This window comes from Panicum virgatum, chromosome 6N (genome assembly GCF_016808335.1).
Source record: "Panicum virgatum strain AP13 chromosome 6N, P.virgatum_v5, whole genome shotgun sequence".
NCBI classification, from domain to species: domain Eukaryota; kingdom Viridiplantae; phylum Streptophyta; class Magnoliopsida; order Poales; family Poaceae; genus Panicum; species Panicum virgatum.
In genome coordinates, this window is record NC_053150.1 from 35,794,953 (window position 1) to 35,808,183 (window position 13,231).

Sequence of the window (13,231 nt, forward strand, 5' to 3'; positions counted from 1 at the left end):
TGTAATGTGGAAATCATAAAACTTAGAACTAACCAGAGCCTTGCAATGCCATTGATGTCTCTGTTCTTGCGGATGTGTTGATAGGGTGAAGTAGACTTGAATCTTCACCAGATTTAGAGCTTGTAGCCCTAGTAGGGCAAAATCTTGTGCTCCCCTCCAACGCACTTAGCAATCAGATTTAGGTTGGCTAATCACATTTAGGGTTTTGGATATAAAAAAGCCAGCCACACCCTTCGATTTTTAGTGCTGCGGGTGCTGGGTCTTACCCTTAGTTTGGAAAATAATCTGGGCTTACAGTACAATAATTTGCCTTAATCACATATAGGTGGTAAATCATACTATTAGTTTTTTTATTTCATTAACTGTGAAGATCTCATTCTAAAAATATTTCAAACAATGACACCGAGGACTCCGAACGATACCTTCTTGGGTCCTTGGCCGCATCGAGGTCCGGGTGGCCAGTGCTGAGCTCCCTCACCGTGGTGAAGACGTGACTCGCCGGTGCCGGTGTCACAATCCTCAGCCCCACGATGTCCTCATGCACGGCAGCCCCCTTGCCCCCATAACTGTTAGTTTTCAGCATGTTTTACATTTCACTTTCTTGTTCATGTTTGTAATCCAGTTGTAAACGTTGCATAGTTGGTTTGTTAGCGTGTATAACCACGTGTCTGGACGGAGATGTGCCCAGTCCCGAGTGTGGCCGCGCAAGTTGGGTGTGTGGTTACCGCCACTGCATGGTCGCCATGCATGTCGCTCGGCATAGTGTAAGAACCGGATCGAGTAACGATCGTGTGGTGGCGGGGGACGGCCTCAGGGCCATGTATCCTGCATTGTATAAAGGCAATGAAACAACCAGAAAAGCTGTGCGATTGCGCAATGACATATTGTTTTCGCTTTCCAGTTCATCGCGTGTGTGTGCCTAGTGACCGCGCTCCGGCGATCACCGGCGTTCCAACAGCAGCAGGAGCTCGACGGCCACCGTCGGCTCCAACAATAAGAAGCTACCGCGCGCCTGCCGCCAGGAGGCCGTACCAGTAGCCAGCAGGGCGAGTGAGGCAGCGAGAGCCCCGCCGCAGTGGCCGCGTGGATGAGGTCCCTGAGGACCACCGTACCACCGTCATGAGCGGCTTCTTGGCGTCGACACACACGGTCCGGTTGAGCCACCAAATGCTGATGATGGCGTCGTTGCTGTCGCCGGGGCAGGCCAGCTTCGGGAAGCTGTGGGAGTACCTCGTGGCGACGTTCACCTTACGCCTAGCCGCTACTGCTGCTCTGCCCAGGAATGCTCGCTCTCTCTCTCTCTCATTCGCGACGGCAAACGCAAGGGAGAAGAAGCTCAGTAGTATTCCAGTGATGAACACCGCGGCGACGAACGCCTGTATCTTGGCCTGTTATTCACTGGACTAGGCTCATTCTGAACACACGGGTTGCATCTAGCTTTATAGCCATGGCAGCACACCACCCACGCAACCACTAAGCTGATCACCATGCGCACGAACGCGAGATCCTCGCCGAGCCGCTGCTCTCCATAGGACTCGGTCTCCAGCTTGATTGCGCCCCCTTGTGCATGCTGCATCCCGCCGCCATTGCCGCACGCACGAAGATTTGGCTTTCCCTGCAACTGCCTGCCGCACTAATAGCACGCACCGCCCGCCATGATTCTAGATTGATCCGGACACACAACGCGAGCACACACACGTGCATGCTGCCGTCCTAGCTAACTGACTGGACCTGAAACTACACACACGACATCATGTAGCACATATACTCCCTGGACTCCCATCCTCGATGCACACACGACGGACTTGACATTGGACGCAAACACGAGCACGCACTCGTTCACCAACAAGACTCGACACACACCATGGCGTGGTTTATTCTAACAGCTGTGTGGGTAGGCGGCGCCGGCCGCGCGGCAGATGCTGCAGTCCGGGAAGGAGGCGTATGTGTCTGTTTATCTCGTGACCTCATTCTTATCTCATACATCAGTGCCATGTAAAACTGCGTCAAGAACTGATGGAAGGAAATTTGTCCCAAAAACTGTGTAAAATAAGGAACTTCTGCTGAACTTCATTTACTTTTTATTCTTTTAACCAAACCCTTAAGTTTTCTCAGCCAAGCCAAGAAGTTGGTAACATCTGATGAAATGGCTCTACTTTTCAAGTATAGGAATGAAATGCTTGCTGAAACTCCTCATCAGAAAGATTATGCAGTAGAATATAAGTTATAAGGCCATGATCAGTAGAACTATAAAAACTGAAAACGCCACAGTACAAGGATTCAAGCATCAATGCTCACCTTATCTTAGCTTCAACATCTGATGAATCAACAGACTCCTCCCTTGGTCCAAATGCCAAACTCTCAATGGCGAGTTCATCTGGGTAAGATCTACAACTGATCTCCAGCCATGAAGTCGCCTTTTTGTAAACTTTCACCACCAGCGGGATATAGTATTGATTTGCAGCAACAATGCTAGCATGACCCTGACGATTGTGTCATCTTCATTCTTCATCCTGGTCCTTCATTTCAAGCTGACAATGGTTTGGGCTGCACCCAATTTGAACGGTTTGGTTTCGCTATTTGGGCTCATTTGGTTTAGTGTTAACGGGGCCGAGATACCTATTGGTCTGGTTAGGTTTGCTTTTCTTCCACAATGGGTTGGTTTGGTACGGATTGAGATTTTATTTCGAGTTCATTTGTTGGCTAGTGATCGTTCTGGCCAATTAGTGCAGCTGGACAGGACTGCAGCGCGCACAGACGAATGTGAACATCAGCTGCATGTCTGCACCATGCACAAACATGGCTAGTTGGTGGAGTTAGCTGGTTGTATGATGCATGTGGTCTAGTTTAATTTGGTTTTGAAAGATGATAGTTTGGAATGGTGTGGTGTACTGGTGTGGGATAATATATATTAATAAAATGGTTTGGTGCAGTTAATAACAAGATGGTCTTACAATGTTCAATGCATTATTGAAGTGCTTAAAGGATTGGCATTTGGAACATAAAGTTTTCATTATTACATTGGATAATGCAAAGAATAATAACAAGATGGTTGGTTATTTGAGGACAAATCTTTCGGAAAGGCATCTGCTTCTTGGAAATGGAGCTATGCTTCACATGCGTTGCGGAGCCCATGTTTTGAACCTCATTATCAAAGAAGGATTCAAGATAATTGATTCGGCTACTACTCACATTAGAGAGAGTGTTAAGTATATTTGGAGTTCTCAAGCGCGTAAGCAGATATTTGAGGAGATAATTGTACAAGTTGGTATATCATGTAACAAAAGGCCACCCCTTGACATTCCGACCCTTTGGAAATCTACTTTTATGCTTGAGTGCTCAATGTAGTATAGAACAGATTTTGAAGCTTTGGACACACAAGATCTCAGTTATGTGGACATGCCTTCTATGATGCTACAAATGTGATTTCGGGCTCATTGTACTTGACCGCCCACCTATATTATCATGTGCTCTGGATAGTAAAAGAAAAGATAGAAAAGGAGTCTTCAAATGGAGATCATTTTATTGCAGCAATGGCAGTTAAAATGGAAGAGAAGTTTATGAAGTATTGGGATTTATCCTTGCTGCAGATATGTGTGCCTGTTGTTCTAGATCCTATATTCAAGTTCAATTTCATAGCCTTTCGCTTGGAGGCAAGATTTGGCAACAAAGGTCTCACATACACTGCAAAAGTGAAGTCAGCATTGGAGGATTTATTTTCTGCATATTCATCACAAACACCTGATTCAAACAACAACTATTAGCCACAATCCAATGATGAGAGCATCCATGAAGATGACCCCTTGGCAGACTGGGAACAACACCTTACAACACAAAAAAAGAGCACTGTAAAAAATGAGCTTCAAGTATATTTGCAAGATGACCTTTTTCCTCGGCAAAAGGATTTTGACATTCTACAATGGTGGCGGATGCACTCTGCTAAATACCCTATACTTTCATGTATGGCAAGGGATCTATTTGCAGCACCTGCATCAATAGTAGTTTCTGAGTCTGCGTTATCTACTAGTGGGAGAGTTATTAGCAAATATAGAAGCCGGTTGACAAGCAAGAATGTAGAAGCATTAATTTGCCTCGAGGACCGGTTGAGAGTAGAAGGTAACCTTTTGTTAATTGGTTTTAATAACATGTTTGTTCAAGATTGTAATTCTAAAATATATGTTGACCTCTTAGGCCATTCAAATTTCAAGATTGCAGAAGGTGATAGGAACGATGATGAGGGTCGGTTAGAATAAAAGCTAATAGGTATTTTTTTTCTTGACTCTATTATCACTGTTTGGTTTTTGTCTCGATGAACACTAGATTTGTATGTTGCTCTCGTTAGTATGATTGATACAGGCATGCGTCGATACCACAATGTACTATACATGACTGAGATTTCTTTGGTAGGATGGAATATCCGAATATGATCAAAGTTCTAGTGCCAGCTCAGGAATTTTCCTGCTTTAATTGGTGACTTACCGCCTCTGTGCTTGGTTCCTCTGTCTACAGCTGACTACCAGAATGAAACCGAAGTTGGTGATGCGCTTGCTGAGGCATTCCAAACCGGACTTGTCAAGAGGGATGATCTGTTCATCATAACCAAGGTTATTTGAATTGCAAAGCCCTACTCTCTGTATTCTGGAAATCACCACTTCAGAATTGTGCACGATGGCAACTGATGTTTCTGTTTTTTCATTATACTGAAATATATGTATATGTCTCACTGAATAGAGCATTTTGATTTCCTTCAGGAGTTGGTACAACTTCTAGTGCTCTTGGTGATGATGGTGTGCTTGACATTGATACCACTATCTCATTGGAAACACCATGGCATTGCATATGTATAGACAGGCACTTAGACAGATAGAAGTAGCATTATGCTGGTTTAATCTTCAAAATTGATTGATAGTTGTTGTCTCAGCTCAGAGCCACAAGGTCTGAACTGAAAGAACTCATAGGCTATCTCTGATAAGTAGTTTGCACACAATGTTTGCTTACAGTTAGCAGTTCCCTAAAAAATGAATTGATTACTTCATCATGACTCATGAAGTGGAGTACTAATAATGCAAATTTGTTCAGTATTGTTGTCTGCTGTTGTCTTATTTAGGACATGAGAGAAACCATTGGCTTTCTATGGTGAGTTAATCAGTAGCACTTTTGAAATATGGTAGATCTAGTTCTGACCAAAACTTCTCTGAACATTTCAGATTTTCTTCTTGAATCTGTTATGCGGCAGAGTTCCTTCTCTGCTGCCCTGTTTTGAACATGAGAGAAACCTTGTAGCTGTTAGTTAACCTTGTAGATAATAGTAGGAGCTCTGAGCTCTGATAAGAGCTTGTTTATAATGTATATTCTGCCTTTTTTTCACATTTTTCATAAAATAGAGCTCTGAACTCTGAACAACAATGCAGTTCTAATCATAATTTTCTTTTTTCTTTGACTTACCAGATTTGAAGAAAGAATGGAGGAGAGCTTGTAGTATGAATATTCTTACTTTTACTTGTTTCCATTGTTATTGTCAAAAGATTCAGACTATAGGCTTCAAGCAGTTTTGATGAACTTCTATTGATGTAATGTGTAAGGAACATGTCCCCATTAGGCCATTGTTTGTGATTTTGGTGATTGAGTGACAACATAATTAATGGGACTAATAAGTTTATCAAGTGAATCATATTAGGTCCCAAGGATGAATACAAAGCCCTAGCAAAATAAGAATCAAAGAAAGAACTCAGAGAAATGCTGAATTGGTTGAAGTTTCACATGGAATAGTAACACTGGTTAAACTGATGCATTAAATTGATGCTCAAAAATTGATCTAATGACATGGACTTATGGATATCCTTGTAGATATTTTCATAAGATTTCCATAAATTTCAAGATCATCAAAATCGGAGTTCGGAGCAAAAAGTTATGACCAAAACATGAGAAAACTTATTTCTGTGTGGCACCGGTTACACCAGTGTTCTATCACTGGTTACACCGGTGCTCAAACTTTGGTCAAATGAGTTGATCTTAAGTAGAATCTTGTAGAGCATTTCACAAGATTTCCATAGAGTACAAGATCGTCGAAATCGGAGTTCGGAGTAAAGAGTTATGACCAAAATACGAAGCACTATGAAAGCTGATTTCTGGAAGCACCGGTTCAACTGAGGATCACCGGTTACACCGGTGCTCAAAATTTGTTCAAATGAGATGATCTTTAGTAGAATCTTGTAGATAATTTCACAAGCTTTCCATAAAGTACAAGATCATCGAAATCGGAGTTTGAAGTAAAGAGTTATGGCCAAAATACGAAGCACTGTGAAACTGATTTCTATAAGCACCGGTTAGACCGGTGCTAACAAAAAAAGCACCGGTGCAATCACTATAGTATTGACCAGAGAGCATGTTTTTGGGTCGAGAAAGTTTCTTTAGCACCGGTTAGACTGACGCTATCACCAGATACACTGGTGGTACCATATTTCAGCTGCAGAACTTGTCAGAAAGGGCCAACGGCTAGTTCAAGCTATTAGTGACTGGTTAGACTGGTGACTAGGCACCGGTTAGACCGGTGCTTATGCAGAAATGTCCCCAACGGCAACAAATGGCTACTTAAAGTTTGTGGGCTATATATATGGCTTCCCCCCCGGCTATTTTGGAGTTGCTGGAGTTCCTGGAAGTCACATTCACACCCAAGAACACCTCCAAGCCATCCAAGAGCATAGTGATCAAATCTTTAGTCCTTAGCACAATTTTATGAGTGTTAGTGTTAGGTTAGCTCTTAAGTGAGTGAGAGAGCAAGGTGTTGTGCCTTGTGCTGTGGTTTTAGAGTGAACCAACATTGTATCTCGGTGTGCCGGCCCCTTGGAGCATTGGTGGCTCGCCGGCACGTCAACGACCCTCCGACTTGGTGTGTAGTGGCGTCGACATCCTTGTGCGGGGAACGTGGAGACCCCCACCCTTCTTGGTGAAGCTCCTTAGTGGAAATCGGGATCAAGGTGACCGTGGTGACTCGGTGTCCCCGGGAGAGACTTGATTGCCGAGAAGCAATACTGTTTGTGAGTGCTTCAACAACGTGGATGTAGGTGTGCCTTTGTGGCTAACCGAACCACGGGATAAATCCCCGTGTCAAAGAGTTTGCTTCCTCTCATCCCTCTTTTAAGCTTTCGCATTTACGTATTGCAATCTTTGTGTGCTTTTACTTTCATAGAGTAGTTTCTTGATAGGATTGGGTATAGGTTGCTAAACTCTTTTGGGATGGGAGTTTCACACTAGAAAAACAGTAGTTGCACATTTAGATAGCACGTTTTAGTTTAAGTTTTGTGCAAAGTAGTTGGAGCATAGGTTAAGGTTTTAAGTTGCCTAATTCACCCTCTCCACCTCTTAGGCTAGAGCACCCGATCACTTTCATAATATGATGATCTGATGAAAGCTTCACATTGATCAATCCCAATTTGATTACCTGATGCTTATTGGGTTATCAAAAGAGCTGTACTGTGATGATGTAAAACAGTATCACTTTAGCACTGCCATCATTTTCATTGTAATTTCTGAACTTCAGTTGTCCTGTTTTTCTGTCGAGTATTAAGTTGATGTGCTGAAGGAAGCTTATAGTTCTAGTTCGTCTTTGATGATGTATTTGATCCAATATTTTTCGTAGTAGTATGGAGTGAATTAATTCATACAATCAGGCAGAATCAATATGATTGGTACGGCTGAATTAGCAGTAGATAAACACGTTGGATACAGATATGCCCATGTTTGCGGGATTCTGCGGGTTTTGCCATGGAGGCCGCAAAGACCATGGACCGCAAACCCGCGACATAGTTGAATTAGTGGCCAGCTGCTAACCCACAAAATATATTTTGCGGCGATCTTTGTGGGCTGGCCGCTGGCCACAACCCACCCCGCCTGCAAGCCGAGCAGTTATGATCCAGTTCTCGGACCATTAGCACCTTGAGGTCCCTTTGCACACCATTCTGATCCCACTATCCGCAGGCCTCGGCAAGAACACCTCCACTTCAATTCGCTTGTAAGAGTTATCCTATTGGTACCCTCGTTGTCCTGGATCTCAAAAGGGAACCTTTCCCTTTATTCAGTCGCTTGTGCCAAAAAAAAAAAAATCAAACATTACATTCTTTGCCTTTCACTTACAGTTCTAATCCTATCTCTTTTTTATTTCGTTCTAATCCTATAAAAAACATTACATCACGGAGGAGGTGTGCATCGCCCGGCTGTCGAGCGGAGAGGGAAAAGAGAAGAGCGAAGCACTCGGCACGGTAGGGCTAGGGAGGATGGACACGAGAAGACCGTGCGCCGCCACCGCCCAGGGCACGTGGCAAGGGCAGAGATGACGGGTTCCTTCTTTGGCCCGGCTGTTTGGCCGTCGGTTTCTACTCAGTTTGGTGAAGCCTCTCCGTAGGGTCGGAGATGCCTGCCATGCTAAGATTGCTAGGCGGAAACTAGGGGTACAAATCATTTTGAGAATTTAGTACAAATCCCCCCCCCCCTAAATTTGTACTAGATTCTTAAAATGAGAGCTCGTTTTGAAAATCTAGTATAAAAGTTTCGACTAAAGGGAGACGGTGGACGACATTTCAGAGAACGTCAACGAAGCTGGAGGGCTCGTTGCCGACGAACGCGCAAACCCTCGCTTCGGTGTACACCTTCCCCGGCCGGCAGAGGTAGCCTTTCTCTGGCGCGCAGTGCCAGTCATCGGAGCAGACACAGAGCCCTTCAATGGCGCAGCCTTTCCCCACTATGCTTGGGCTTCCTTTGACGCCCAGCACCTGATCGCTCCACTCGCTCGAAAATATCCCCTCCGGATCGTACCTGTCCTTCACCTTGAGGAACTCGCTGGCCCTGGGGAACCTGGCGATGGCGCCGTCGAAGGCGAAGTTGCGGCTCTTGCCCCAGTGCGGGACGCCGCCGTACTTGAGCAGCCCCATCTGCTCCATCTCGTCGATCAAGTCGGCGTGCGCCCGTGGCGTGCCGCTCGTGTAGCTCCGGTAGTAAGTGAGGTCGATGTCGATGGAGTCCTCAGGCTTCCCGAGGTAGGCGGTGGAGGCCCTGACGTAGCGCATGATCACGCCTGAGATTCCGAGCACACAGAACGCCTGCGGGTTGAGGTCCCGGAGCCTCTGCACGTCGGCGACGAACGCGGCTGCTCGGGAGAGCGGGACGCTGAAGCCGGAGTTGTAGAAGAAGGCCCCCCGGATGCGCGGGTCCCAGGGGCACACGGACTGGAGCCCGTCGTCCTCCGTGCCGTCGAGGCATGTCCCGGACGCCTGGATCCGGTGCTGGTACCCTACCACCGGGTACCCCGTGAAGGAGACGCCGTCGTTAGTCAGGCCGTAGGCCAGCATCTCCATCTGCGCCACCGCCGTCCGCGTTGCCGAGCACCGGGCGGCGTCTGAGCCGTTCTCCTCCAGAAGCTCCTCTACAAACGCATACAACGCAGTAAACTCTCTGTTAGTAAACGTGTGTGCACGACTGCACGGTGCGGGCGGTACGCCGGTGCGCGTGAGCAGTTACCTTGGACCCTGTCGGTGACGAGTTCGGCAATTGAGTAGGGCCGCAAGCCGACTATGTCGTTTTGAGGCCGTTGCCCGGCGCCGAAACGTCCACACGGTCGTCCTGGCGGTAGACCACCTTGCCGTCCTGCGGCAGCCACAGAATGTCGGCGAACTCGTGGAGGTAACCCCACGCGGCCACTTGCTCCGCCAGGTCGGAATCCACTCGGTTCGCGTGTGAGACCGACCGCTTGAACAGTGGCTGCAGAGCAAGAGTAGCCTGCACACGCAAAGCTAGTACGTGTTCGGTGAGTGAAGCTGCGTAGCTTTTTTTATTTTTTTTGGAAGGAGCTGCGTAGTTGTCTAATTATCTCTGTTGTTCAGTCTTTTCGCAGAACATTTCGAATTCATCCACACGGCCTACTACGAAAATTTGAGCTTTACCATTCTGCAGCTAAATCTATACTCGATCATCTGTGTTAGCAAAAATATTGAACTAAAAATACCTGCAAATTTTGTCCATCAATAACTCAATATTACTGGTTGTGATGAAATTGATCCATAAGTGAAGTCTTCGAGACTTTTTGGATCGGATTGAGATTATTTTGTTATTACAATTTAATATTTAAAAGCAGGTTGATGCAAGCTAGGGAGTTGTTTGATCCATGGATTATTTATGGAGGCACCGCACCTGTTGGGAGGAAATACAGTGATCCTAACCTAGCTAGCATTATTACCTGGCAATAGTTGGATGGAGGTAGCTAGTCGAGTACAGTTCCGATAACTCGGCATCAATAGATCGCCATGTTTTCATGGCGCAGTCGGAAGGAGAAGCCAATGATCCTCGCCCTAATGAACGACCGGAAGACATAGAGGAAGACAAACTCTCAGCTAATACAGGGCAAGAAGACGAAGCCCAGTGTGCGGTACGAAGACAAAGAAACATCGAGCGTCAAAAATGCAGAAGGCAAGTAGCATCAGCATCCTCCGCAACGCAATCTGCAATGCGTATTCCAAGAAGCCGCCGAATAGGGTTTTCACACCTCGGTGGCCAACATAATGCATGCCGCACAACTATTTGGGAACCTGCAAGACCCAGCGGTGCAGCAATTCGTGTGACTACTACAGCATATTGATGTCCATCTCAATAAGGAAAACCCAATGTTCTTGCTTTCACGAGGCCAAGGCCAACCATCCGGGAGGAATCGAGAAGAAAGAAATGACGGAAAAGAAAAGGACGTTCTAGATCAAGAAATGGCGGCAGACAGGAATCTAAAACAGTAAACTAAAGAGGAAACCCTAACCCACTGCCCAGTTAAATACTCGGCGGGAGTGTAATTTTTTAAAACAATGGATGCCGAACCGACTCCTTACTCGAACAGATGTAATCCCGAACAATAAGGGATAAATCTAAATCATATAGTCATTTTTCAGGAATCGGTCCCAAAGAAAGAGGCATTTCAAAATTTAGCACAAATATGAGTATGGCACGATCTTTTGGACCCTTTCCCTAAATCTGGGAATTTGGATACAAGGCTTGAGGGCTACTGGGTACGTGTCATCAGAGATTTATTTTTTAAAAATATTTGAAGGATAAGTCGACTTAATTCAAAATTCAAAGTTGCCCCTCAGTCTAATTTTTTGATTCAACCTAAGGCTCGGGGACTACTCCATATGTAGCACGGCTATTCATGGCACCCCATATATGAAGATCTTCTCTGGAGATTTCAAGACTACTCGAGCAAGAGCAACACGTAGCCTCAGTATAACTCTTGAAGTACTCAGAAGGCCTAGGCACATTCTATGCAAAGTCTAGGAACCACTCGATAACGGATTTAGAAGTACTTGAAGACCTGCAACTACTCGGCTATGAAGAGCTCGGAGACTTGTCAGATCTGGGGCCACGAGATACCTTACGTGACAAGGTCCTGTAAAAGATATAGGATAGAGCATGTCTTGTATGAATATATCACGTAACTACTCGCATATAAGGGCGGGCAGAGACCCCCCCTCCCAACGCATTTTACTCCCCGCAGGCAATACAAACCATCACATAGGACTTAGGGTATTACGCAACTCGCGGTCCGAACCTGTCTAAACCCTCGTGTTACATGCACCATCGTGTTCCAGATCTCGGCGATCCCCTACGAACAATCTACTACCTTAAGGTATTCCTAAATAGGCTCGCCGGTAAAACTCCGACAGAGTAGTATCCGGATAACCCCTTAACTATCTGTTGGTTCAATTTTACTATAAAACTATTTCATTTGATTCAATTTACCTTCTAATACGATTCATCTTTTTTCTATTTCTCTACGTACAAGTAGAACATTAATTCAAGATTTTGTAGGGTTGCAGTGGACGTCAGAATGTATTTCAAAATATATATTATGTTTTTTCATTATTAGCTTTTCTATAATTTTGTATTACAACTTTACAAGGGTTAATATTAAATATGATGCTCTATCAAAATAATGATGAAAAATTAGTGACATATTTTTACAAAATGTGTTATGATCTCCGCTATCATCTTGCAAAATTTTAACTCAAGATTTATCTTGTGCATGGATAAATAAAAAAGATTAATCCTATTATGGGTAAATTGGATCAAATAACATAGGGGGCAAATTGAACCAAGAAATTGTTTAGTGGGTTATACGAACTTTGACGCTAGGTGAGAGAAGTAATATGGACCTTTTCCTTGTCATATCTGACCAGCTTGACGATTAAAGGAAAGCTTTCCAATATATAGTTGGACTATTTTGATCAGCTAAACCAAATAAACGAGATCTTGAAGAACCTATACACAATTCGTACCTGAGAGATGACGCCGAGGACTCCGAGCGATACCTTGGCCGCGTCGAGGTCCGGGTGGCCTGTGCCAAGCTCTCTCACCGTGGCGAAGCCCTGGCTCGCCGGTGCTGGCGTCACAATCCTCAGCCCCACGACGTACTCGTGGACGGCGCCCCCTTTGCCCCATAACGAGCTGCCGTGGGCGCCGGTGCCCACGACGCCGCCGATGGTGAGGCCGTACCAGTAGGGCGAGTGAGGCAGCGCGAGCCCTGCCGCGGCGGCTGCGTAGATGAGGTCCCTGAGGAGCATGCCGCTCTCTACCGTCATGAGCCGCTTCTCGGCGTCGATCCGTACGGTGCGGTTGAGCCACCGCGTGCTGATGATGGTTCCGTCGCTGCCGCCCGGGCAGGCCAGCTTGGGGAAGCTGTGAGAGCACCTCGTGGCGATCTTCACCTTACGCTTGGCCGCCACCGCCGCAGCCACGGCCGCCACGAGCTCCTGCTCGCTGCGCGGGTAGGCGACGCTGGCCGCGCGGCAGATGCTGCGGTCCGGGAAGGAGCCATATGCGTTGCTGATGGTGCAGTTGGAGGTGCCGTCGATGCAGGCTACTGGATCACGCGGAGGGCTGGAGCCGGTGAGGCTTATCTGGGAAAGGACGAGGAGCACAAGGATCTGCAGTCCTTCCATTATTGCTAGCGATGATCGAGCTACTAACTCGTGAGGGAAGGAGACAGGGAGACGTAGTGTATATATACATACATTCATACAGGATCGTGGGCAGGAACTTTGCAGCATTTTCGTAACCCGTTTGGCCAGTCGGATTCCACGCGGTTCACGAACGAGATCGACCGCTTGAACAGTGGCTGCAGAGTGCAGAGCCAAGGAGTAACCTGCACATGCAGAGCAAGCACGTGTTCCGTGAGTGAAAGCTGCGTAGTTATTATTAT

At 46.1% G+C, this 13,231-nt stretch overlaps 2 pseudogenes; both read right to left on the reverse strand.

Annotated features, from left to right (window-relative positions):
• Nucleotides 1-389: 389 nt before the first annotated feature.
• Nucleotides 390-1,576, reverse strand: LOC120678106 (annotated as a pseudogene).
• Nucleotides 1,577-8,141: 6,565 nt separating this feature from the next.
• On the reverse strand, nt 8,142-12,992 carry LOC120677278 (annotated as a pseudogene).
• Between the last annotated feature and the right edge of the window lie 239 nt (nt 12,993-13,231).